General features: G+C 46.2%; 1 pseudogene; it reads left to right on the top strand.

The window, feature by feature from the left end:
* The window catches only part of LOC138638725 (cytochrome P450 2K1-like), a 250,088-nt pseudogene that overhangs the window by 98,632 nt on the left and 125,686 nt on the right, over nt 1-25,770 (top strand).

Genomic DNA, 25,770 nt, shown 5'->3' with positions numbered 1-25,770 from the left:
CAAGCCAATGGAAACCCGGCAAAAAGCGGCGCATGCGCCGGTCGATCCGCAGGTCCTGCATCAGAGACCGGCATCAAGCATCCATTCAAGGAAGCAGGGAGGGGAAACCCCCGGTCACGTGAGGGAGGCAGTGGAGATACCGCACCGATACAGGAAAGCACGGACCGAACAGGTGCATGCGCACAGCCGTGGGTAAGATGTAAGTCTGGATGTGACACCCACCAAACTGAAACATGATATAAAGTGACCAGATAAAGGGACAAGAGGGGAGAAGAAGTAGATTAATTCAAAGACCATACTATGCCGGAAAATACAAACGACCATAGGAAAAGACACACATCAATCAAAATGACCCATATACACGAAGCAAACCCACCCCAGATTGAACCATGCAAAGATTTATAATGGAGCCTCATAACAAAACTCCCGTAATCAATACTGTATAAATATATCATTCCGAGTGGTCGTGAGGCTTCAGTCTTCTGGGTCCATGATTGATAATCATGTCAAGTCCAGTATAGCGGTACATAAACCCAATCGTCCATAGATGAAAAAATGAAGTACGTCCAAAACGGCATTTCAAGGCGAAATAAACTAAAAAAATATAAAAGAAAAAAGTTTATGTGAAAAAAACATAACAGAATGTGAACATAAAAATAATAATAATGGAAACCAGGATGAAAACCTGCTTTCATAGAGGGGAACTGGATGAGATAACAAGGGAGTGAGAAAGTCAACATATAACAAAATAAACTCGCTGAAATGTAATTTGGCAAATATATATAAATATAAATAAATAAATCAATGAATGACTCAGATAATTACAGAAATGAGGAGAAACTAAGAGCTTCGTTCAAACCTTTAGGCACAACAGTGTTAAGCCATACAATCCAGGTGGCCTCATGTTGTGCCAGTATTTTTTTATAGTTACCCCCTTGTGCGCCTAAATGCACACAATTGATGCCCCTGACCCGAAGTGAACCCGCGTCACAGTTGTGAAATAGTTTAAAGTGATGGGGGATCGTCTTCAGGCCAGAGGCATCGAAGGCGGTCCTTGCTGCCTGGATATCACACACATGCTCTCTAGTGCGGAATCGGAGCTCCCTAGATGTTAAACCGATATAGATTAGCGAGCACCCACACGTGGCATAGTAGATGACGTTTGTCGTGGCGCACGAAATATGGTATCTGATAGAAAATGTCCTAGACCCATCAGATGATGAAAAGGACGAGGTCCATAGAATGTTAGCGCAGGCCACGCAGTGGCCACATTGGAAACATCCCAAGAGGGGACCCCTAGTACCAAAGGGATTACTCGCAGGGGGGATGTAATGACTCCGAATGAGTATTTTATTCAAGTTTGGAGACCTTCTGGCCATCATGGAGGGGAAGTCACCCAGGGCAGGACCAAAGGATGGCTCTGTGGAAAGGACCAACCAATGTTTGGTAAGAATTTCTCTTATATTAGCCCATTCGTGATTGTATGTTGTTATAAATCTAATTTTCTCATCCCTCAGCCCGCTCCTGGTTTTATCCACTGTAGGATACAGGAGATCCCTACATTGTGTCCTCCTGGCCCTGTCATAGCCATACTTGACACTTCTGTGACTATAGCCACATGCTTCAAAACGTGCTTTAAGAGCCATGGATTGCGCTTGAAATTTATCCTCAGTGGAGCAGATCCACCTCAGCCTCAGAAATTGTCCGACCGGGACGTCCCTCACGGTTGCTGGATTGTGCGCCGAGTCAGCATGAAGCAATCCATTCACCGCGGTTGGTTTCCTGAAGACATCAGTCTGGATGCGGTGTGTGCCATCAATCTCCAAAGTGATGTCCAGGAAATCAATATGACCAATGTCATATTTATAAATCAAACAAATGTTGAACGGATTATCGTTCAGCTGACTCAGAAATGTCTCGAGCTGCTGCGCCATCCCCCCACAAAAATAGAATATCATCTATATACCTGAGCCAGCACAGCACATTGTCGGCGGATCGTGCCCCTCATCGCCAAAAATGAATCTCTCCCAGTAACCTAGGAAGAGATTAGTATACGAGGGCGCACAGGCAACGCCCATGGCTGTTCCACGCCTCTGCAGGTAGTAGACATCTTTGAAAACAAAAACGTTATGGGTGAGGGCAAAGCGCAGCAGCTCGAGAATAAAATCACAGAGAGGGCTGCCCAGGTCGGAGGTGCCGAGGAAGAGGCGGACCGCCTCCAATCCGTGCTCGTGATCTATACAAGTGTACAGAGTCTGGATATCTGCAGTGACCAGTAGGACACCAGGGTCCACAAGGACGCCGTCCTTCCATGTAAGGACGTCCACGATGTCCTTGACATATGAAGGCAAAACTTCAACCAATGGTTTAAAGTAAAAATCTATAAATTTACATAAAGGGTCACAAAGACCATCGATGCCTGACACGATCAGACATCCTGCAGGATTGTCGGCGTCCTTGTGGACCTTGGATAGGAGATAAAATGTAGGCACTCTAGGGTACCTGACTGTCAATCCCTCAATAACCTTCTTATTGATTACATTGTTCTCCACAGCTCTGATAAGTAGGGTTGAGCGAAACGGGTCGTTCATTTTCATAAGTCGCCGACTTTTGGCAAAGTCGCGTTTCAATGACGCGAAAAGCGCCATTTCTCAGCCAATGAAGGTAAACGCAGAGTGTGGGCAGCGTGATGACATAGGTCCTGGTCCCCACCATCTTAGAGAAGGGCATTGCAGTGATTGGCTTGCTGTCTGCGGCGTCACAGGGGCTATAAAGGGGCGTTCCCGCCGACCGCCATCTTACTGCTGCTGATCTGAGCTTAGGGAGAGGTTGCTGCCGCTTCGTCAGAAGCAGGGATAGCATTAGGCAGGGTCCATTAACCACCAAACCGCTTGTGCTGTAGCGATTTGCACTGTCCAACACCACCTTCGGTGTGCAGGGACAGTGGAAGCTACATTTTTTTTTTTTTCTCAGCGCTGTAGCTCATTGGGCTGCCCTAGAAGCTCCCTGATAGCTGCATTGCTGTGTGTACGCCGCTGTGCAAACCAACTGCTTTTTTCAAAGCACAAATCCTCTTGTTCCTTCCTTCCTTTCTGCACAGCTATCTTGTTTGTTTGTCCACACTTTTTATTTAATTTGTGCATCAGTTCACTCCTTATTGCTGCCTGCCATACCTGGCTGAGATTACTGCAGGGAGATAGTAATTGAAGGACAGTTCCTTTTTTTTTTTTTTTTTGTGGGAGATTAAAATTGGCATTTCTGCTAGAGTGCCATCCCTGTCTGTGCCATCTCTCACTCAGTGGGCCATAGAAAGCCTATTTATTTTTTTGCTTGATTTGGGTTCTAAAATCTACCTGAAAAAATCACTACATCAATCAGTGGGAGAAAAATATTGGCCTCAGGGCTTGTGTGCCACTCCTGACTCCTGTGTGCATCATCACTCACTCAGTGGGCCATAGAAAGCCTATTTTTTTTTTTTTTGCTTGATTTGGGTTCCAAAATCTACCTGAAAAAATCACTACATCAATCAGTGAGAGAAAAATATTGGCCTCAGGGCTTGTGTGCCACTCCTGACTCCTGTGTGCATCATCACTCACTCAGTGGGCCATAGAAAGCCTTTTTTTTTTGTGCTTTATTTGGGTTCTAAATTCTACCTGAAAAAATTAATAAATCAATCAGTGGGAGATTAATATTGGCCTTTGGGCTTGTATGCCAGTCCTAAGCGTGCCATCTGTCTCTCAAATATTGGGCCATAGAAAGCCTATTTTTTTTTTTTTTTATTGGGTTTATAAATTTTCCCGGAAAAAAAAAAAAAAAGTGGGAGATTAATATTGGCCTCTGGTCTTGTGTGCCAGTCCTGAGCATGCCATCTCTCTCACAAATAGTGGGCCATAGAAAGCCTATTTTTTTATTTTTTTTGGTTTTATAAATTCTCCCTGAAAAAAAAAAGGGAGATTAATATTGGCCTTTGGGCTTGTGTGCCAGTCCAAAGCGTGCCATCTCTCTCTCTCAGATAGTGGGCCATAGAAAGCCTATTTATTATTTTTTTTATTGGGTTTATAAATTTTCCCTGAAAAAAAAAAAAAAAAGTAGGAGAACAATATTGGCCTCTGGGCTTGTGTGCCACTCCTGACTCCTGTGTGCGTCATCTCTCACTCAGTGGGCCATAGAAAGCCTATTTTTTGTTTTATTTGTTTTCTAAATTCTCCCTGAAAAAATAATATTTTATTTGGTTTCTAAATTCTCCCTGAAAAAATCATTTTTTTTTATTATTTTTTTTTTCTAAAGTCTCCCTGAAAAAAAAAAAAAAAATCAGTGGGAGATTAATATTGCCCTTTCTGCTTGTGTGCCAGTCTTGACTCCTGGGTGTGCCATCTCTCTCTCTCTCTCTCCAATTGTGGGCCATAGAAAGCCTATTATTTTTTTTGCTTGATTTGGGTTCCAAAATCTACCTGAAAAAATCACTACATCAATCATTGGGAGAACAATATTGGCCTCTGGGCTTGTGTGCCACTCCTGACTCCTGTGTGCGTCATCTCTCACTCAGTGGGCCATAGAAAGCCTACTTTTTTGTTTTATTTGTTTTCTAAATTCTCCCTGAAAAAATCATTTTATTTTATTTGGTATCTAAATTCTTCCTGAAAAAATCATTTTTTTTTATTATTTTTTTTTCTAAAGTCTCCCTGAAAAAAAAAAAAAAAAAAAACACAGTGGGAGATTAATATTGCCCTTTCTGCTTGTGTGCCAGTCTTGACTCCTGGGTGTGCCATCTCTCTCTCTCTCTCTCCAATTGTGGGCCATAGAAAGCTTTTTATTTTTTTTGCTTGATTTGGGTTCCAAAATCTACCTGAAAAAATCACTACATCAATCATTGGGAGAACAATATTGGCCTCTGGGCTTGTGTGCCACTCCTGACTCCTGTGTGTGGCATCTCTCATTCAGTGGGGCATAGAAAGCCTTTTTTTTTTTATTTCATTTTTTTTTATTTGGTTTCTAAATTGTCATTGGAAAAATCATTTTATGTTATTTGGTTTCTAAATTCTTCCTGAAAAAATCATTTTATTTCATTTTGTTTCTAAAGTCTCCCTGAAAAAAAAAAAAAAAAAACAATGGGAGATTAATATTAACATTTGTGCTTCAGTGACAGTCCTGCGTGTGTGGCATCTCTCTCATTTGGTGCCACCAAAAACAGAGTGTGTAACATTGTGCCTGCTTTTCCTTGCGGTCTCACCCACCTGTAAAGGGGTAGCTAAATCATACTGAAGTTATAGCTCACCGTGTAAGTTGTGTGACAGCAACAAATACCGTTAGTTTGGTTACGTTTTTAAAACAATGAGGAAGTCTGGTGGAAGAGGTCGTGGCCGGGGGCGTTCATTGTCAGCTGGTAATGAGGGTAGTGGTAGTGGTGGAGCATCAGGTGGTCGTGGGAAAAAAAATATTGCACCTAAGTCTGGAGCTGTGGAGCCAGGTTCGTCGTCTGGCTACACAAGGCCTCGAACGCTCCCTTTTCTGGGAGTAGGAAAACCGCTTTTAAAGCCGGAGCAGCAAGAGCAAGTTTTGGCTTATCTTGCTGACTCAGCCTCTAGCTCTTTTGCCTCCTCTCGTGAAACTGGTAAATGTCAAAGCAGCGCGTCGTTAGTGGATGTTCACGGTCAGGGACAAGTCGCTTCCTTGTCCTCTTCAGCAAAAACAACAACAGAGAAGAATGCAGCAGGCGACACAAAGGGTTACTCCATGGAGCTCTTTACACATACCGTCCCTGGCTTAGAAATTGAAGCAGTTAACAGGCCATGCCCATTACAAGTTGAATCTGACATGGAGTGCACTGATGCACAGCCACAGCCAGACTACTATACTGGTCCTTTGACTCAGACCACAACATTGCCCTCGCAGGGTAATGATCAAGAATCAGACCCTGATGAGACTATGTTGCCCCATCACGAACGCTATACCACCGACCGACACGGTGACACAGACGAAGTTGCACACGAGCTACAAGAAGAGGTAATAGATGACCCAGTTCTTGACCCCAATTGGCAGCCATTGGGGGAACAGGGTGCAGGCGGCAGCAGTTCTGAAGCGGAGGAGGAGGGGCCGCAGCAGGCATCAACATCGCAACAGGTTCCATCTGCCGGGCCCGTATCTTGCCCAAAACGCGTGGCAAAGCCAAAACCTGTTGGAGGACAGCGTGGCCATCCGGTTAAAGCTCAGTCTGAAATGCATGAAAAGGTATCCGATGCTAGAAAGAGTGCAGTCTGGCATTTTTTTAACCAAGAATCCAATTGATCAGCGCAAAGTCATCTGTCAAAAATGTTCAACTACCTTAAGCAGAGGGCAGAATCTGAAAAGTCTCAATACAAGTTGCATGCATAGACATTTAACCACCATGCATTTGCAAGCTTGGACTAACTACCAAACGTCCCTTAAGGTTGTAGCACCCTCGGCCAATGAAGCTAGTCATCAACGCAACATCACTTCCGGCAGTGTAGGGCCACCATTTTGCGCACCACCTGCAGTATCTGTGCAGGTTTCTTTGCCAGGCCAAAGCAGTCAGGGTCAGGGAATCTCCAGTTTCGTAGTAGGAAACACTGCATCTAGGGCACCGGCGGCAACAATACCATCTCCCACCGTCTCTCAGTCTGCCATGTCCACCGGCACCCCCGCTAGTTCCACGATCTCCAGCTCTCCAGTCCAGCTCACCCTACATGAGACTATGGTTAGAAAAAGGAAGTACTTAGCCTCGCATCCGTGTACACAGGGTTTGAACGCCCACATAGCTAGACTAATCTCGTTAGAGATGATGCCCTACCGGTTAGTTGAAAGCGAAGCTTTCAAAGACCTGATGGACTACGCTGTACCACGCTACGAGCTACCCAGTCGACACTTTTTTTCCAGAAAAGCCATCCCAGCCCTCCACCAGCATGTTAAAGAGCGCATCGTCCATGCACTCAGGCAATCTGTGAGCACAAAGGTGCACCTGACAACAGATGCATGGACCAGTAGGCATGGCCAGGGACGTTACGTGTCCATCACGGCACACTGGGTGAATGTTGTGGATGCAGGGTCCACAGGGGACAGCAATTTTGGGACAGTTCTGCCTAGCCCACGGTCTAGGAAACAGTTGGCTGTAGCCGTTCGCACCCCCTCCTCCTCCTCCTCGTCTTCCTGCAGAAGCGAGAGCTTGTCCACAGACCGCAGTCGCCCAACTACTCCATCCGCAGCTGCCACTGTTGCACACCAGGTCTCCCATTATGGGGCAGCTACTGGCAAACGTCAGCAGGCTGTATTGGCTATGAAGTGTTTGGGTGACAACAGACACACCGCGGAAGTTCTGTCCGAGTTCTTGCAGAAAGAAACGCAGTCGTGGCTGGGCACTGTAGATCTTGAGGCAGGCAAGGTAGTGAGTGATAACGGAAGGAATTTCATGGCTGCCATCTCCCTTTCCCAACTGAAACACATTCCTTGCCTGGCTCACACCTTAAACCTGGTGGTGCAGTGCTTCCTGAAAAGTTATCCGGGGTTATCCGACCTGCTCCTCAAAGTGCGCGGACTTTGCTCGCATATCCGCCGTTCGCCCGTACACTCCAGCCGTATGCAGACCTATCAGCGTTCTTTGAACCTTCCCCAGCATCGCCTAATCATAGACGTTGCAACAAGGTGGAACTCAACACTGCACATGCTTCAGAGACTGTGCGAACAGAGGCGGGCTGTTATGTTTTTGTGGGAGGATACACATACACGGGCAGGCAGTAGGATGGCAGACATGGAGTTGTCAGGTGTGCAGTGGTCGAAGATTCAAGACATGTGTCAAGTCCTTCAGTGTTTTGAGGAATGCACACGGCTGGTTAGTGCAGACAACGCCATAATAAGCATGAGCATCCCCCTAATGCGTCTGCTGATGCAAAGTTTGACGCACATAAAGGATCAGGCATCTGCAGCTGAGGAAGAGGAAAGCCTTGATGACAGTCAGCCATTGTCTGGCCAGGGCAGTGTACAGGACGAGGTAGCGGGCGAAGAGGAGGAGGAGGACGAGGAGGATGATGGGGATGATTATATTTTTAATGAGGAAGCTTTTCCGGGGCCACTGGAAATTGTTGGCGCGGCAAGGCCGGGTTCTGGTTTTTGGAGGGACACAAGTCACGTGGATTTGCCTGAAACTGCCCCTCAACCAAGCACAACCGCAGATTTGAGAACTGGAACTTTGGCCCACATGGCGGATTATGCCTTACGTATCCTCAAAAGGGACACACGCATTACTAAAATGATGAACGATGACGATTACTGGTTGGCCTGCCTCCTTGATCCTCGCTATAAAGGCAAATTGCAAAATATAATGCCACATGACAACTTGGAAATAATATTAGCAACCAAACAATCAACTCTTGTTGACCGTTTGCTTCTGGCATTCCCTGCACACAGCGCCCGTGATCGTTCTCACACGAGCTGCAGGGGCCAGCAGACCAGAGGTGTTAGAGGGGCAGAAATCAGAAGTGGCGTTGGCCAGAGGGGTTTTCTGACCAGGTTGTGGAGTGATTTTGCTATGACCGCAGACAGGACAGGTACTGCAGCATCAATTCAAAGTGACAGGAGACAACATTTGTCCAGTATGGTTACTAACTATTTTTCATCCCTTATCGACGTTCTCCCTCAACCGTCATTCCCATTTGATTACTGGGCATCCAAATTAGACACCTGGCCAGAATTGGCAGAATATGCATTGCAGGAGCTTGCTTGCCCGGCAGCTAGTGTCCTATCAGAAAGAGTATTCAGTGCTGCAGGTTCAATACTAACAGAAAAAAGGACTCGTCTGGCTACCCAAAATGTAGATGATCTAACCTTCATTAAAATGAACCACAACTGGATTTCGAAATCTTTTGCCCCACCTTGCCCGGCTGACACCTAGCTTTCCTATGAAAAGGTCTTGCCTGTGGACTATTCTGAATGACTTTTCCAATCTCGTAATTTTCTGCACCTGATTGTCCAGCATACGACATGTTTACACCTCACTAAATGGCCAAACTCCCCACACGGGGCCGTGGTATCGCCACTTGGCGCCAGCACCCGTGAGAGTGCTGTTTGTCTGAAGAGGTGGGTGTGCCCGCTTTTGGTCGACGGCACTGCCACTGGGTCCCTCATAGTACAATAAAGTGTCTCTGGCGGTGGTGGTGCGCACCCAACGTCAGACACACCGTTGTAATATGAGGGGCCCTGGGCCTGTACCGCCGGCCACAAGACAGTCCCCCCCCCAGCTCAAACAGTGCTCTACCACTTGCAAAATTATCTCTCACAGCTCCACCAATGTTTAGTCTATGCGCTGACATCATTCAATGCCTGGCACTGACAATACCATTGTATTGACATTTTTGTTATGTTGGGCCTTCGAAGCCTGTCTGCGGTCCCTCCTTCCACTAGGCCTCCACTGACCATTGCACTGCTGCCCTTGTACCACTGGAACCAATTTTAAATTGCCAACAGCCCTATTTTTTTATGTTAGGTCTTCGAAGCCTGTCTGCGGTCCCTCCTTCCACTAGGCCTCCACTGACCATTGTACTGCTGCCCTTGTACCACTGGAACCAATTTTAAATTGCCAACAGCCCTATTTTTTTATGTTAGGCCTTCGAAGCCTGTCTGCGGTCCCTCCTTCCACTAGGCCTCCACTGACCATTGTACTGCTGCCCTTGTACCACTGGAACCAATTTTAAATTGCCAACAGCCCTATTTTTTTTTGTTAGGCCTTTGAAGCCTGTCTGCTGTCCCTCCTTCCACTAGGCCTCCACTGACCATTGGACTGCTGCCCTTGTACCACTGGAACCAATTTTAAATTGCTAACAGCCCTATTTTTTTATGTTAGGCCTTCGAAGCCTGTCTGCGGTCCCTCCTTCCACTAAGCCTCCACTGACCACACCACTGCTGCCCGTGTACCCCTGGAACCAATTTAAAATTGCCTACAGCCATCTGTTATTATGTTAGGCCTTCGATGCCTGTCTGCGGTCACTCCTTCCACTAGGCCTCCACTGACCACACCACTGCTGCCCGTGTACCCATGGAACCAATTTAAAATTGCCTACAGCCATCTGGTATTATGTTAGGCCTTCGAAGCCTGTCTGCGGTCCTTCCTTCCAATAGTTCTCCACTGACCAGACCAATGCTGGCCGTGTACCCCTGGAACCCAGCTGAAATGGCATGTAGCCTCCTTTTTTTCTTTGTTTTATATTTAGAAAGCCCAGATGAACTACGCTGTGCAACGGTTCAAGCTACCCAGTCGACATTTTTTTTGTGAGAAAAGCCATCCCAGCCCTCCAGCGGCATGAAAAAGTCTGCATTGTCATAGCACTCAGGCAATCAAACAGTAGAAAGGTGCACCTGACAAGAGACGCATGGACCAGTAGGCATGTCCACAAAAAGTTACGTGTCCATTACGGCGCACTGGGTTAATGTGTTGGATGCATGGTCCACAGGGGACAGCCTACAAAGTCTGTATGCAGTCCCTAATTCCAATTTTCCTCCGCTGACCACACCACTGCTGCCCGTGTACCCCTGGAACCAATTTTACAGTGTCTACAGCCTAATTTTGTTATGTTAGGCCTACTACGCCTGTCTGCGGTCCCTCCTTCCAATACTCGTCCACTGACCACACCACTGCTGCCCGTGGACCCCTGGAACCTATTTTTAATTGCATAGAGCATCCTTTTTTAATAGTAGGCGTACAAAGTCTGTCTGCGGTCCACTATTGAAATTGTCCTCCACTGCCCAGAGCACTGCTGCTTGTGTACCCCTGTAACTTTTTTAAGCTGCAGTGAGCCACATTTTTGGTTTAAGTCCTACTACCTGTGTCTGTCTGCGCCACTCAATTCAGCTGTGTTCCTTTGAAAAAAGCTGAGCGTCAATAGTCTTGTTTCCAGCCTCTAGGAATTTTAAAACTGCATTGGGGGTACAACTTTGGTAGGGCCTACTAACGGTGTCTGCCTCCCCAAGGTGTGCCCCAGGTTTCCTCGCCATTGCTTCGATCTTAATGCTCTCGTTTAGTAGTTGTTGGAAACTACGCTGCATTAGGCCTACAAATTGGGTATGGGGTGTAGAGAGATCGTGTGTTCCACTCCAAGGTGTTCCCCAGGTTTCCTCTCCATTGCTTCGATCTTCCGGCTCTCGTTTAGTAGTTCTTGGAAACTACACTGCATTAGGCCTACAAATTGGGTATGGGGTGTAGAGAGATGGTGTGTTCCACTCCAAGGTGTTCTCCAGGTTGCCTTTCCTGAGCTTCGATCTTCCGGCTCTAGTTTAGTAGTTGTTGGAAACTACACTGCATTAGGCCTACAAATTGGGTATGGGGTGTAGAGAGATGGTGTGTTCCACTCCAAGGTGTTCCCCAGGTTTCCTCTCCATTGCTTCGATCTTCCGGCTCTCGTTTAGTAGTTGTTGGAAACTACGCTGCATTAGGCCTACAAATTGGGTATGGGGTGTAGAGAGATGGTGTGTTCCACTCCAAGGTGTTCTCCAGGTTGCCTTTCCTGAGCTTCGATCTTCCGGCTCTCGTTTAGTAGTGGTTGAAAACTACACTGCATTAGGCCTACAAATTGGGTATGGGGTGTAGAGAGATGGTGTGTTCCACTCCAAGGTGTTCCCCAGGTTTCCTCGCCATTGCTGCGATCTTAATGCTCTCGTTTAGTAGTTGTTGGAAACTACGCTGCATTAGGCCTACAAATTGGGTATGGGGTGTAGAGAGACGGTGTGTTACACTCCAAGGTGTTCCCCAGGTTTCCTCTCCATTGCTTCGATCTTCTGGCTCTCGTTTAGTAGTTGTTGGAAACTACACTGCATTAGGCCTACAAATTGGGTATGGGGTGTAGAGAGATGGTGTGTTACACTCCAAGGTGTTCTCCACGTTGCCTTTCCTGAGCTTCTATCTTCAGGCTCTCATTAAATTGTGGTTAAATGGAACAACTGCATTTGGCGTACTAGTTGGTTTGGGGCCTACTATCGGTGTCTGCCACTCCTTGCTGTTCTCCTGGTTTCCTGTCCTGAAATTCCATTTTCAGGCTCTCGTTAAGTAGTTGTTAATGTTAGACTGCATTTGGCCTACTAGTTGGGTTGGGGCCTACTATCGGTGTCTGCCACTCCTTGCTGTTCTCCTCCACTGAACAAAGCTGTGCCGCCTGTTTACTACGGTTGCCAATTTTGAACTGCATTTAGAATACTTACTGATTTGGGCCTACTCTCTGTGTCAGCCTCTCATTCCAGTTGTCCTCCACTGCAATGCCCCCTGGTTAGTCCTGTGTTACCAATTTTGAACTGCATTTAGCCAACTTTATTCTTTGGGCCTATATCTGTGTTTCCTCCTCATCCTGCCCATTGCCCAGCCAGTGATAGATGAGTCTGCTGGTACATTGACCCATAACGCAAAATTCCCCGTGCACGCTACACAGCAAGATTGTGACCCTGCTGAAAGTCAGGTTCCTCTTCCCGCATACCATACCACCTTACACGGGGACAAAGAGGAAGGTGCAGAAGAAGGTGCAGGTTCCTTCATCAGGTGGGGGGAGGAATACTCGTTGCTGGCGACGTCACTGGCACAGGGCCCCTCATAGTACGCAAAAGTGTTGCTGCCGTTGGGAGGCGCCCCCGCCGTGCAAACACACCGCTGTACTTTGAGGGGCCCTGTGCCAGTGCCAATGCCGAGTGGGCCCCCCCTGCTTGCTCAGGATCACAGCACTTGCAAAGTTGAAATACTTACCTCTCCCTGCTCCACTGCCGTGACGTGGTCCAGATTTACTGGGCCCACTAATTACTTGAACCAGCCCTACCCACCACAACTTTAGCCAAATGACCCCCAATTTCAAATGCCTTCCAATTATTATAAGCTAAATTACGATTGACAAGCTTCTGTAACAAGAATGGATGTTTTTGCCATTAAAATGGGCAGTGTAGGTGTTTTCCTGGCCTCCACTCACTGCCGACTATGCTCCCCCATTGACTTGCATTGGGTTTCGTGTTTCGGGCGATACCCGACTTTTCGCCATAATCGGCCGATTCCACTCGACTCGACTTCTAAGATAGTCGGGTTTCGCGAAACACGACTCGACTCTAAAAAGGTCAAGGTCGCTCAACCCTACTGATAAGTATAGCTTGTAACTGAGACGAGAAAGAAGACAATGGGTTCTACGTTAATTTAGTATATGTCGCCGTATCTTTAAGTTGGCGAAATGCCTCTTTTTCGTATTTATTACATGGCCAGATCACAATATTTCCCCCCTTGTTAGCTGGCTTATACACCACATCTTTGTAGGATTGTAATTCCTTTATAGCTAACCGTTTTTTAATCATCCTTATGCACCTTACACTTCTTGAACTTTTGTATTTATTTATATTATGTATTAATGCTTTGTGTACTTAAATAAAATATTAACTTTTTAACCCAATTTACTCCTTTTTCTCTTTGTATTACAAATTATAAATTCAGACTGATGGCAGCAAAGTAACAAATAAATTTGGAAAAAATAAGTAAAGAAACAAGTCAAAACAGAATTGACATTTACCTTAAAATTCCTTAAAGGATCACCTTTTATTCTGATGACTGCTCTACTGTTATGATCTGGTGGCCTAGGAGCAGCATGAGACGGACTCTGGAGAAGGTGGTCTCTGTACTGACCGCAAACCCTGAACCTAGCAGCACAACTAGAAGTAGCCGTGGGGGGTACTTAACACTCTCTAGACCTTTCGGCACAGCCTAAGATCTAACTACCCCTAAAGACAGAAACGGAAACCTGTCTTGCCTCAGAGAAAATCCCCAAAGGATAGATAGCCCCCCACAAATATTGACTGTGAGAGGAGAGGGAAATAACATACGCAGATATGATATAAGATTTTAGCATAGTAGGCCATACTAGCTAAAAAGAAAGAATAGAACAGAGTACTATGCGGTCAGTATAAAAACACTAGAAAATATCCACCGCAGAAAATAGGGATCACCACATCTGACTAAAGACATGGGGGGTATAGCTGCATCTCCAGAGAAATATCTAGGCTGCAAAAAAATCCTTCACAGACTAAGCAGGGCAAAACTAAAACATGAAAAAGCACAGAACTATAAAGTCTACTGCCGGTGGATAGCAAAAACCAAACCAGGACTTATCTTAGTAGAAAAGCACAGCAAACTGGAGAGACCAGCAGGGAAGTGAATCCTTCCAGAACAATGGACAACCGGCACTGACTAAAGGATCCTGCAAAGCTATATACCCCAGTCAGTTTTGCAATTAGTAGATACACCTGTCCACTCCTGCAGTCCAGGCACAACTGCATTACCCTCTACAACCACCGGAGGGAGCCAAAAAGCTGAATTCACAACAGTACCCCTCCCTTGAGGAGGGGTCACCGAACCCTCACCAGAGCCCGGTGAAAAGCACAAACCAAATCAACGGCATGGACATCAGAGGCAGAAACCCAAGAATTATCCTCCTGGCCATAGCCCTTCCACTTGACAAGGTACTGAAGCTTCCGCCTCGAAAAACGGGAATCCCAAATCTTCTCAACAACATATTCCAACTCCCCATCGACCAATACAGGGGCCGGAGGATCAACAGAGGGAACAACGGGCTCCACATATTTCCGCAACAAAGATCTATTAAAGACATTATGAATAGCAAAAGAGGCCGGAAGCGCCAGGCGAAAGGACACTGGATTAATCATCTCAGAAATCCTATAAGGACCAATAAATCGGGGCTTAAACTTAGGGGAAGAAACCATCCTAGGAACATGATGGGAAGTTAACCAAACCAGATCACCAACCCGAAGCCGGGAACCAACACACCGACGATGGTTAGCAAAACGCTGAGCCTCCTCCTGAGACAGCACCAAATTGTCCACCACATAAGCCCAAATCTGCTGCAACCTGTCGACCACAGAATCCACACCAGGAGGGTCAGAAGGCTCAACCTGCCCAGAAGAAAAACGAGGATGAAAACCAAAATTACAAAAAAAAGGCGAAACCAAAGTAGCTGAACTAGCCCGATTGTTAAGGGCAAACTCGGCCAATGGCAAAAAAGCCACCCAATCATCCTGATCAGCAGACACAAAGCATCTCAAATAGGTCTCTAAGGTCTGATTAGTTCGCTCAGTCTGACCATTTGTCTGAGGATGAAATGCAGAGGAAAAAGACAAATCAATGCCCAGCTTGGCACAAAAGGCCCGCCAAAACCTGGAAACAAACTGGGAACCTCTGTCGGACACAATATTCTCCGGAATACCATGCAAACGCACCACATGCTGAAAAAACAACGGAACCAAATCAGAAGAAGAAGGCAATTTAGGCAAAGGTACCAAATGAACCATCTTAGAAAATCGGTCACAGACAACCCAGATAACCGTCATTCTTTGGGAAACAGGAAGATCGGAAATAAAATCCATAGAAATATGCGTCCAAGGTCTCTCAGGGATCGGCAATGGCAAAAGCAACCCACTAGCGCGGGAACAGCAAGGCTTAGCCCGCGCACAAATCCCACAGGTCTGCACAAAAGAACGCACATCCTGTGACAAAGAAGGCCACCAAAAGGACCTACTAACCAAATCTCTGGTACCAAAAATCCCAGGATGGCCAGCCAACACAGAACAATGAACCTCAGAAATCACTTTACTAGTCCATCTATCAGGAACAAACAGTTCCCCACAGGACAGCGGTCAGGCTTATCAGCCTGAAATTCCTGAAGAACCCGTCGCAAATCAGGGGAGATGGCAGAAAGAACCACCCCTTCCTTCAAAATGCCGACCGGCTCAAGAACCCCAGGGGAATCAGGAAAAAAACTCCTAGAGAGGGCATCCGCCTTAACATTCTTAGTACCAGGAATGTACGAGACCACAAAATCAAAACGGGAGAAAAACAGGGACCATCGAGCCTGTCTAGGATTCAGCCGTTTGGCAGACTCGAGGTAAATCAGATTCTTATGATCGGTCAGGACCACAATACGGTGCTTGGCCCCCTCAAGCCAATGTCGCCCCTCCTCAAATGCCCACTTCATAGTCAACAACTCCCGATTGCCGACATCATAATTGTGTTCCGCAGGCGAAAACTTTTGAGAAAAGAAGGCACACGGTTTCTTCAAGGAACCATCATAATTCCTCTGAGACAAAACAGCCCCTGCCCCAATCTCAGACGCGTCAACCACAACCTGAAATGGAAGAGAAACATCTGGCTGACGCAAGACTCAAATAGCTTAGCCCTTGAGACCAGGTGTTGGTGTTGATCCCCATGGTGGAAAGTAAGTTCATAGACAAGTGACGAGGGCCATACAAGGTAGTCGAAAAGTTGAGTAACATCAACTACAAGGTCCAACAACCAGGGAGAAGAAATCCATACCAAGTGTATCACATTGAAGAAAAAAAGGGGGAATCCTCCAGCGATGAAACCAGTAAAAAAAACAGAGAATAAAATGTATAAACTTTATTACAACAATTGCAAGGACACAAATGTTGGTCACCACATGGGAACCTGGGTGTCAGGCCCTACAGACGTGTCTATCAGGTGGACCCACTGGACCGCAAATACAGCGGTTACTGATACCAGGAAGGGAGAACCAGACCAGGAAAGCAGGTTCAAACGCTTTATTGTACAGTAATACAAACACTAGGGGAGACACCCCAAAGGAAGGCCACAGGGCCACAACACCAGAAAGCCTCTAAGGAGACCAAGGCTTGGAGTGACCCCTATACAGGGATTTCCCCTAGACCACCAATAGAGGGTCCGATGAGGCAGACACCTGTGTTAAACCGACCTAGGAGGTAGGAAGAAATTAATAAACAAAATAGGGCTGAATGTGGAACTTGGAAGCAGGAAGAAGACTGCAGGGAACCACACAGGATACTGGACTCCGGATGCTATGGAGACCAGACTCGATCCTAGGGAAAAAGGAACACAGAGTAAGACAGGCAAATTGGACTGATAAGCCTAGCAGGATAAGACCTGGAGCAGCAACTTCAGGATAATAGAAGTTGCCCAGGCGGCGTCCAGGAGTGACTGAGATCCTTATATACCTCCAGCCTCCAGGTGATAGGCTGGGAGGAGGGGCAGTGAGTAGGGAGGGGCTGACCCTTTAAGAAGCCAGAGAGCTCACCTGCCCGCCCCCTATGCACTCCCTAGGAGAGGGAGAGAAAGGAGGAAGTGCAGCAGACATGGGAGCAAGGACCCGGGCAGCATGTCTGCAGGGACGGACCCCGGAGCGCCGGCGGACGACCGGAGCGTGACCCTGCTGACTAAGGACAGGACCAGAAGAGGTAAGAGCAGGCGGGGAAGAGAAAGAAGGCGCCCCGGACTGCAAGGTGGTGACACTGGGTCTACCAACCAACGCATTCCAGCTAAGAGTCTTATTCATGGTGGTACCATATTAACCTACTCAAACCAGGGTGAGACAGGGAACCGGAGAAAACAACGTGCCTAGGGGACAATCCTGAAGAACGATTAAGGATGTCACAGTGGCAGAGACATTATCACCAGCCCAGAAGCCACATTGCCAAGAGCTGCTTCAGTGGAACCGGGAACTGTTTTTGGAGTTGCCAGGTTGTATGCAGGTTGTGGAGCATGAAATCCTGAAGGAACTGCATGTGAGGGTGAACCAAAAGCCGTATCAAACTCCTGAAGCCCACCACGTGGTGATCTACAAAAGAGGAAAATGTTGAATCTGGGCATCATTGAGAGCCCTATAGTCCTTGTGCTCAAACCAGATGAAGAGTTGCGTATCTGTAATGATTACAGGAAGCTGAGTGAGGTGTCCAAGTTTGATGTACACTATATCCGATGCTCTAGGTTGATAAACTCATTGAGAGGCCAGGTATATCACCACCCTGGAGCTAACAAAAGGGTACTGGCAAATTCTCCTTTCCCCAAGTGCCAAGAAGAAGGCAGCCTTCTCTACACCTCCACAATCCAATATAGAGATGAAAAGTCAGTTCTCCTTGGTTTGCAAAAACATAGCTGTCTGGTTAATTAAGATATACTCTGGTTTCTCTACACCAATATTTTGAATTTTAAAATAATTTTTCAAGCTGGTGTTATAAAGTATTCTAATTTACTAAGATAATGACTTTTGGGTTTTCATTTGCTGTAAGCCATAATCATCAACATTAACAGAAATAAACACTTGAAATAGATCACTCTATTTGTAATGACTCTATATAATATATGAATTTCACTTTTTTTTATTGAAGAACTGAAATAAATTAACTTTTTGATGATATTCTAATTTTGTGAGAAGCACCTGTATCTCCTTCGTAAACACAGGATTGGGTATTCTGAAACCTTACTTCCCCATCATGTCAAATTCACAGATTCCTGGAATCTGGATAAATGCAGCTTTAAGTTGCTGGTAGTGTTGAGCGATACCGTCCGATACTTGAAAGTATCGGTATCGGATGGTATCGGCCGATACCCGAAATATATTGGATATCGCCGATACCGATATCCGATACCAATACAAGTCAATGGGACACCAAGTATCTGAAGGTATCCTGATGGTTCCCAGGGTCTGAAGGAGAGGAAACTCTCCTTCAGGCCCTGGGATCCATATTAATGTGTAAAATAAAGAATTAAAATAAAAAATATTGATATATTCACCTGTCCGGCGGCCCCTGGACATCACGCTGCTAACCGGCAGGCTACTTTGTTTAAAATGTGCGCGTTTAGGACCTGGGAATGACGTCCCGGCTTCTGATTGGTCGCGTGCCGCCCATGTGACCGCCACGCGACCAATCAGAAGCCGTGACGTCATTCGCAGGTCCTCAATTCCTAGAATTAGGAGTTTAGTGAATGAGAATGACGTCGCGGCTTCTGATTGGTCGCGTGGCGGTCACATGGGCGGCACACGACCAATCAGAAGCCGGGACGTCATTCGCAGGTCCTAAACGCGCGCATTTTAAACAAAGAAGCCTGCCGGTTAGCAGCGTGATGTCCAGGGGCCACCGGACAGGTGAATATATCAATATTTTTTATTTTAATTCTTTATTTTACACATCCCTATGGATCCGATACCGATACCCGATACCACAAAAGTATCGGATCTCGGTATCGGAATTCCGATACCGCAAGTATCGGCCGATACCCGATACTTGCGGTATCGGAATGCTCAACACTAGTTGCTGGACATCCTTAAAAACTGAAAAAACTATGAAATTCCAAAATGCCCAGTCCTTCTGTCACATGATATCAGTCATTATGGATAAGTTGACCAATTTGGAAGATAACATGTCAACAGGCTGCACTACTATAATGAAGAATCCTTAGGACCAAGATGAGTTGAAGGTTTTTATTTCCACAATGCATTTCAATACTGGACTAGTGTCTTTTTCAAGTGAAAAAAAGCAATTGCAACTATCTTGTGTATAAGTGGAACCTTAGTATTTTGGATAACAGTTTTAGGAGTATACCTGGTTCAAAGTAGAAATACAAAGGTAATCTATTTTCTTTCTGTGCAGCTTTATAACACATATCCATCTGTGATGCGCTGGTTTACAAGTGTGTCAGAAAAGGTGCAGAGGAATCTAAATTAAATCCACGCATTCATTCAAGAAACCTTCACCAACTTCAGGGAACAACTGGATGTAAATGACCAGAGGAATCTTATCGACTCGTTCTTGGTGAAACAACGAGAGGTACTAAAATAAGTATTGTTACATGTGTGGCAGAGCTAAGCTTGTCATCTGGCATACCGTATATTTCAGATTATAAGACACACTTTTTTTCCCAAAAATGTAGGGGTAAAATGAGGGTGAGTCTTACAATTCAAATATACCTTATCAGCCGCAGTGGAGCAGGGTCCCAGGGTCTCTGTTGGAGGAGGCAAGAGTGGCGTCTTGCTGCAGGCTGGGATGAGGGGATGTTTGGAGGTGCGAAACAGTGGGTGTTCGGTCTGCTGGGGCCCCGCCATCATTTTCTGAAAGCTCGGGACCCCCGCACCTCCATGTTTTACATTGCGGTGGACTCCGGGAAAATGGCAGTGCATGCACAGATGGAGATCTTGGCACCAAGATCTCGGGAGATAAGATCTCAGCCCCAAGATCTCCATCTGCGCATGCACCTCCCTAAGCAGCCATTTTCCCGGAGTCCACCGCAAAGCAAACCATGGAAGTACGGGGGCTCCGGGCTTACAAAAATGTCAGCGCAGTTCCTGAACCACCGAACACCAGCAGCATCGCACATCTGAACACCGCTTTCTCCCAGTCTTGGGTCTGCAGCGCCGCCCCACTCCTGCCTCAGCCAGCAGTGACCCTGGGACCCTGATTCACCACAGCCACCACCCCCAGTAAGCAATAAGATGCATGGATTGTAAGAAGCACCTCCATTTTATGAAAAACAATTTTTTTTCCCTATTTTTACTTAAGGGGATGTGTCACGGCGGCGACCCGGTCCATGGCCCTGGGAGCCCATGTAAAAGTGAATTGAATAAAGTTTATGTTCATGATTCCACCTGTGGTATTCGATCAGTAGGGACCGACGCTGCTTATAGGGGTCCTCTTCCCCAGGTTAAGTAGGTCCCCGGGGCTCCCGGTGTATAGGTGGAGATGGTGAGTGGTGCGATAAGAAATGGGGGACACAGGTTTGCAGTCTCTTTACCTGGTTTACTGAAGCTTCAGGCAACCGCAGTCCAGGGCACTAGATAACAGGCACAGGCAGGGTCCGGCCGGCTTGGAAGCGAATACAGCGTCCCCTTTACCAGGTGGAGATGAAAGTCTTCCTAAAGCGCGGTGGTGTTGTAGTCCCTTACTGCCTATGGCTTCTGATAAGGTCCTCACAGTTCCTCTCTGTCCCCCATATAGGTTAGGACACAAGCCATATGACAGGTGAAGCAGGCCATTTTACAGGGTCTCTATCACAAACCGGGCCCTATAAACATCACTGTGCCTCCTGGGTGTAAAGACGGACTGGTAACTTGAAGTTCAGATGTCCTGCTGGTTTCAGCTATGTCTCTTAGAGTCTGACATGGCCTTGGTCTTACGGCTACCGGAATCTGCACTAGCCAGGGAGGTAGCCAATTCACTACTCTGCTCCCCTTGTGTCACTCTCCTGCGCCTTCTCTCTCCTGAACCCTTTTCACAAGCTGCCCTTTCCTTCTTAATTCTCTTTCTCCAGGAGCTGTGGCAACTCTGGCTACATGGCCCCTTCAGACCTTCTGACACTCTATGTCCGTCTGCACTCTCCTCTGTCCTCTGACAGTCTGACTGAACTCCCCTACCCTCCAGACCAGAATGAATTTATAGAGGAGTTCACCCTAAAACAAGGCTTAGTGCTCCCCCTTCTGGCCTGGAGTATGAACATGTTGCGTGTATGTGATTACCTGGTGAAAGATATCCTTCATCGCTTCCAAGCATGACATCACTCTCCCTGTGGGGAAAGCAATGCCACTGTGATGACCAGGACCCTGGGGCATCACACTTATAATCCGGCGCATCTTATAAACCACAAAATACAGTAATTCATGTTGAAAACACAATTTAGTTTTATTTTATATAGGACTGCAGGAAAACTTTGTCTAGTTGTGGAGCTATATGGCTTGTTTGGATGCCATTAGTGTATTTTAGAAGTTTAAATTTTGTAGTATTATAAATGGCACATGGTAGCTGGGGCTGTTACAGATTACAGGAAACAAAAGAGTTACAGTAATAATTTTTATTTCATAAATCAATAGTACACATGAATATCTGTAATATACCATATATTACATACCTATCCCAGGTATGCCCGTCTTCATGTCCATTTCCTTCCCCTGAGTCTGCTGCTTTCTGTTGTGCTCCACAGTGGGTTTTGCAAGATGCCTGTAGTTGATTAATTATATCATCTATCTAAACCTATTTAAGGCTCATTGATAAACACACCTGTGTCTTGAGACATGGATTCCTAGTCCCATGTTAGGTGTGATCCACCCTCTGGCTGTTTGTGTTCAGTGTCTGTTGTTCATTTCATCCCTACTGGATTCCACTTCATCCATTGTGCTGATCCTGAGATTCCTGGTGAGCCTTTACAGATCTCGCTGCCCACGTGCCTTCTTGCTTCATGCATTAACACCGGGGTTCATGTGCCAACCTGGACCATAGGCTTAGAGGATCCACCTCGCCTGGTGAGCATTAAAGGGACCCTGTAAGGTACCCCGTGCCCCCAGAACTAGAAGTAGTTGTGTCTACATATGTAAATACTCTGCCTAATAGTCCCTTTGTTATATCACACACACAAACAGATCTTTATCAAATATATTTCTAAGGTCCGTTTCTGATATGTAAACAAGGCCTTTGACTAGTCAATGGGGCATTATCAAATACAGATTTTACGACATATGAGAGGGAAAGATCAGTCCAGGTAGAAGCAAGTGCCTCTTGAAAGATGTTAAAGGGAACCTGTCAGGCTAGTCGCATGCATGTTATCACACCCCTGTGGGTGCTATAACATGGCTTACAAGTATCAGCATAATAGCCAGTGCTATACATACTTTGCAAATGCATGCAGCTGCTTTTCCTCACTGCATTGATCCTCCGAAGCTGGGTGTATGAGTCCTGGCTTCAGATATGGGCACTGTGCATGATTGGAAGTGCAGAAAATTTACAATCATGTGAAGTGCGCCTCTCTAAAGCTGGCACCAGACTTCAGAGGATCAATGCACTGAGAAAGAGAAAGAGCTGCGTGCATGGGTGAGGTATGTAAAGCAATGGCAATGATGTGGGCGCTTGTAAGGCTATGTTCACATTAACGTTTCCCGACGCAGCGTCAGGAAACGCTGCGGCGACGCATGCGTCATGCGCCCCTATATTTAACATGGGGGGTGCATGGACATGCGTTGTGCGACGCATGCGTGTTTTTTTGCCGCAAGCATTGGGCGCAGAAAACGCAACAAGTTGCATTTTTTTGCGTCCAAATTTCGGCAAAAAAGGACGCATGCGTCGCAAAACGCAGCGTTTTTGCGTGCGTTTTGGTGCGTTTTTATTTGCGTTGTGCGTTGCGTTGCCGACGCAGCGGCACACAACGCAAATGTGAACGTAGCCTAAGCATGTTATTGTTAGAATCTGTTTAGTTTGTTACTATCCGCCATTTTCTTGTGGAGTTTTGGCTGCTGGTCTTTTTCCTCTGGTATGTCTTGGGTTAGTTGTTTGTTTCACTCTTTACTAACCAGCACCTGCCTCCCAGTCCTTGCTGGACAGCAGTGTTAATCTGCTTGAGCTTTAGCTTGGTGCTTTGCTTTGTCTTCTGTGTTTGTTATCTTAGCAGTGCTGGTACCTCTGGTTCTGCTAGCCTTAGTTTCTGTTTTCTATTGGTTTCTGAAGCCTTCTCTGTATTTTCTACTAGGAGGTGACCCGATTTTGTACTTAGTTCTTTTAAGGTACCCCATCCCCTTATCTATAGGTCTTCGCTTGAGATTAACCTAGGATCGTTGGTGGGTCTATTCGCAAGGAATGGGTCGCCCACTCCATCGTAGAGTTGCAGCCTAGTCATAGTGCAGGGTCAGTTTTCCCCTTCTACCTTAGTCCTGTGTTGCAGATCGTTAACAGTTATCATGTCTACAGGGACATGATAACATGCTAAGTGAGCCGATTAGTCTGACAGGTTCCCTTTAACATCTTACCAGCAACGTTTTCTTTTCTCTCTACCTGGAATGTTCTTTCCCTGTCATATATCGTAAAATCTGTATTTGGAAGGAGGTGATGGTTAGTGCTTATAAAATTCTATGGCGGGGTGAGGTGTATGAGAAAGGAATAGCTGGAGGCAGACAGAGACTCTCTGCTGCAAGTTTTCTTGAAACGACAGTAACAGTTCTCCATAGAACTCTTTGAGTAGAGATGGGCAGACACTTGGATGTTCGGGTCCAGCGGGTTCTGCTGAACAGTTAGAAAAAATTGGATTTGGGTACCAGAACAGTACCCGGACTCGAACCCAAACCTGGACACCATTCACTTGAATGGGGGGCCCGAACAGTCAGTGTTTGACACGCTGTCATCTGCTTGACAGCACGGCAAACACCACGTCTGATCGGCGGTGAAATCATCCCCACCAGTCAAAAAACCTGAGTTCTCTTTCTTTCTTTTCAATGTTCTTTTTATTAATTAATTTCAACAAGTTTAATCGTACATTAACAAATTGTAACAAGATATAACAAAGAAAAAGTCTTGAGTCATACCATACAGACAAGTGATCAGGCAATAAATCATACATATAGAGACTTGAAAGTTATCAAGAATAATAACGATGTAGTGCTGCATCTCGATCAGCAACTCCATGGCGATTAGTATTAGCGTAGTTCAAAAATCTCATCAGAAAACAATTGGTCTGTGGGTTAAGACACTGGTTATAACTTGTCTTAGTTGCAAACAAGAAATGTTCCTAAAAGAATACTTAACAATGGAAGAGTAGAAAGGATAGAATAGAGGGGGATAGCGAGTGAGAAAGGAAAGAAGGTGGCGTCGGTTGTGAAGGAAGGGGGGGGGGGGAAAGCACCTTATAACAATCTCGGATGACCATCAATTTGAGTCTTCAGATTCAATATAGCGGTGAGCTCTTTTTAGGGCCCATGGACGCCACTGCTCTGTAAATTTTGCCCTTGAACAGTGTACTGAAGCAACTAGTTCGGCCATGCGATATAGTTGGTCTATTTTCGCTAATAACTGGGAGTGTGTGGGTACGTTTGTTGACTTCCAGTATAACGGAATCAGTAGTTTAGCAGCAGCTATGATATTGCCAATAAGAGTGGTTGAACAGGTATACTCGGACCCCATAGGGAGATTTATTAGTGCAATTTCGGGTGTCAGTCTCAGTGTTTTCCTCGTAATTTCTTGAATGGTCTTCTCCACCGATGACCAAAAGATTTTTAGAATCGGGCATGACCACCATAGATGCATGTAGTCTCCAATCCCTTTCTCACATCTCCAGCACGTGGTTGGGGTATCTGCCTTCCAGGCCCGAATTTGCGTCTGTGATATATACCTTCTTGAAATTATTTTGTAGGAGTTTTCCTGAGTTAGGACCGCGTGAATGATTATAGATATGTTGCACTTGAGCCTTGGAAAGCAAATAGCCCAGATCCTTTTCCCATTTTGTTGTATAAGCTCTTTTTAAACAGAGTGAATGGTATTTTGTGGAGAGTATTTTTGAAGGTCTAGATGTTTTAACGCATAAAGTTTCAAAGGGAGTAAGATTTTGCGTGGTGTCTGGGTTATAAGGCTACTTTCACAATAGCATCGTGCACTGCACTTCGCTATGTGTCGTTTTGTAGAAAAAACGTATCCTGCAAAAGTGCTTGCAGGATGCGTTTTTTCTCCATTGACTTGCATTAGTGATGCAGTGCGACGCATTGCCACACGTCACAACCGTCATGCGACGGTTGCGTCGTGTTGCGTCGTACCGTCGCCACTAGTGTTGAGCATTCCGATACCGCAAGTATCGGGTATCGGCCGATACTTGCGGCATCGGAATTCTGATACCGAGATCCGATACTTTTGTGGTATCGGGTATCGGTATCGGATCCATAGTGAGGTGTAAAATAAAGAATTAAAATAAAAAATATTGATATATTCACCTCTCCGGCGGCCCCTGGACATCACCGCGGGTAACCGGCAGGCTTCTTTGTTTAAAATGCGCGCGTTTAGGACCTGAGGAATGACGTCGCGGCTTCTGATTGGTCGCGTGGCGGTCACATGGGCGGCACGCGACCAATCTGAAGCCGCGACGTCATTCCTCAGGTCCTAAACGCGCGCATTTTAAACAAAGAAGCCTGCCGGTTACCCGCGGTGATGTCCAGGGGCCGCCGGAGAGGT

The sequence above is a fragment of the Ranitomeya imitator genome, chromosome 5, assembly GCF_032444005.1.
Source record: "Ranitomeya imitator isolate aRanImi1 chromosome 5, aRanImi1.pri, whole genome shotgun sequence".
NCBI lineage: Eukaryota > Metazoa > Chordata > Amphibia > Anura > Dendrobatidae > Ranitomeya > Ranitomeya imitator.
Note: the sequence above shows the minus strand (reverse complement) of the source record. Positions and strands in the feature narration are given on the sequence as shown.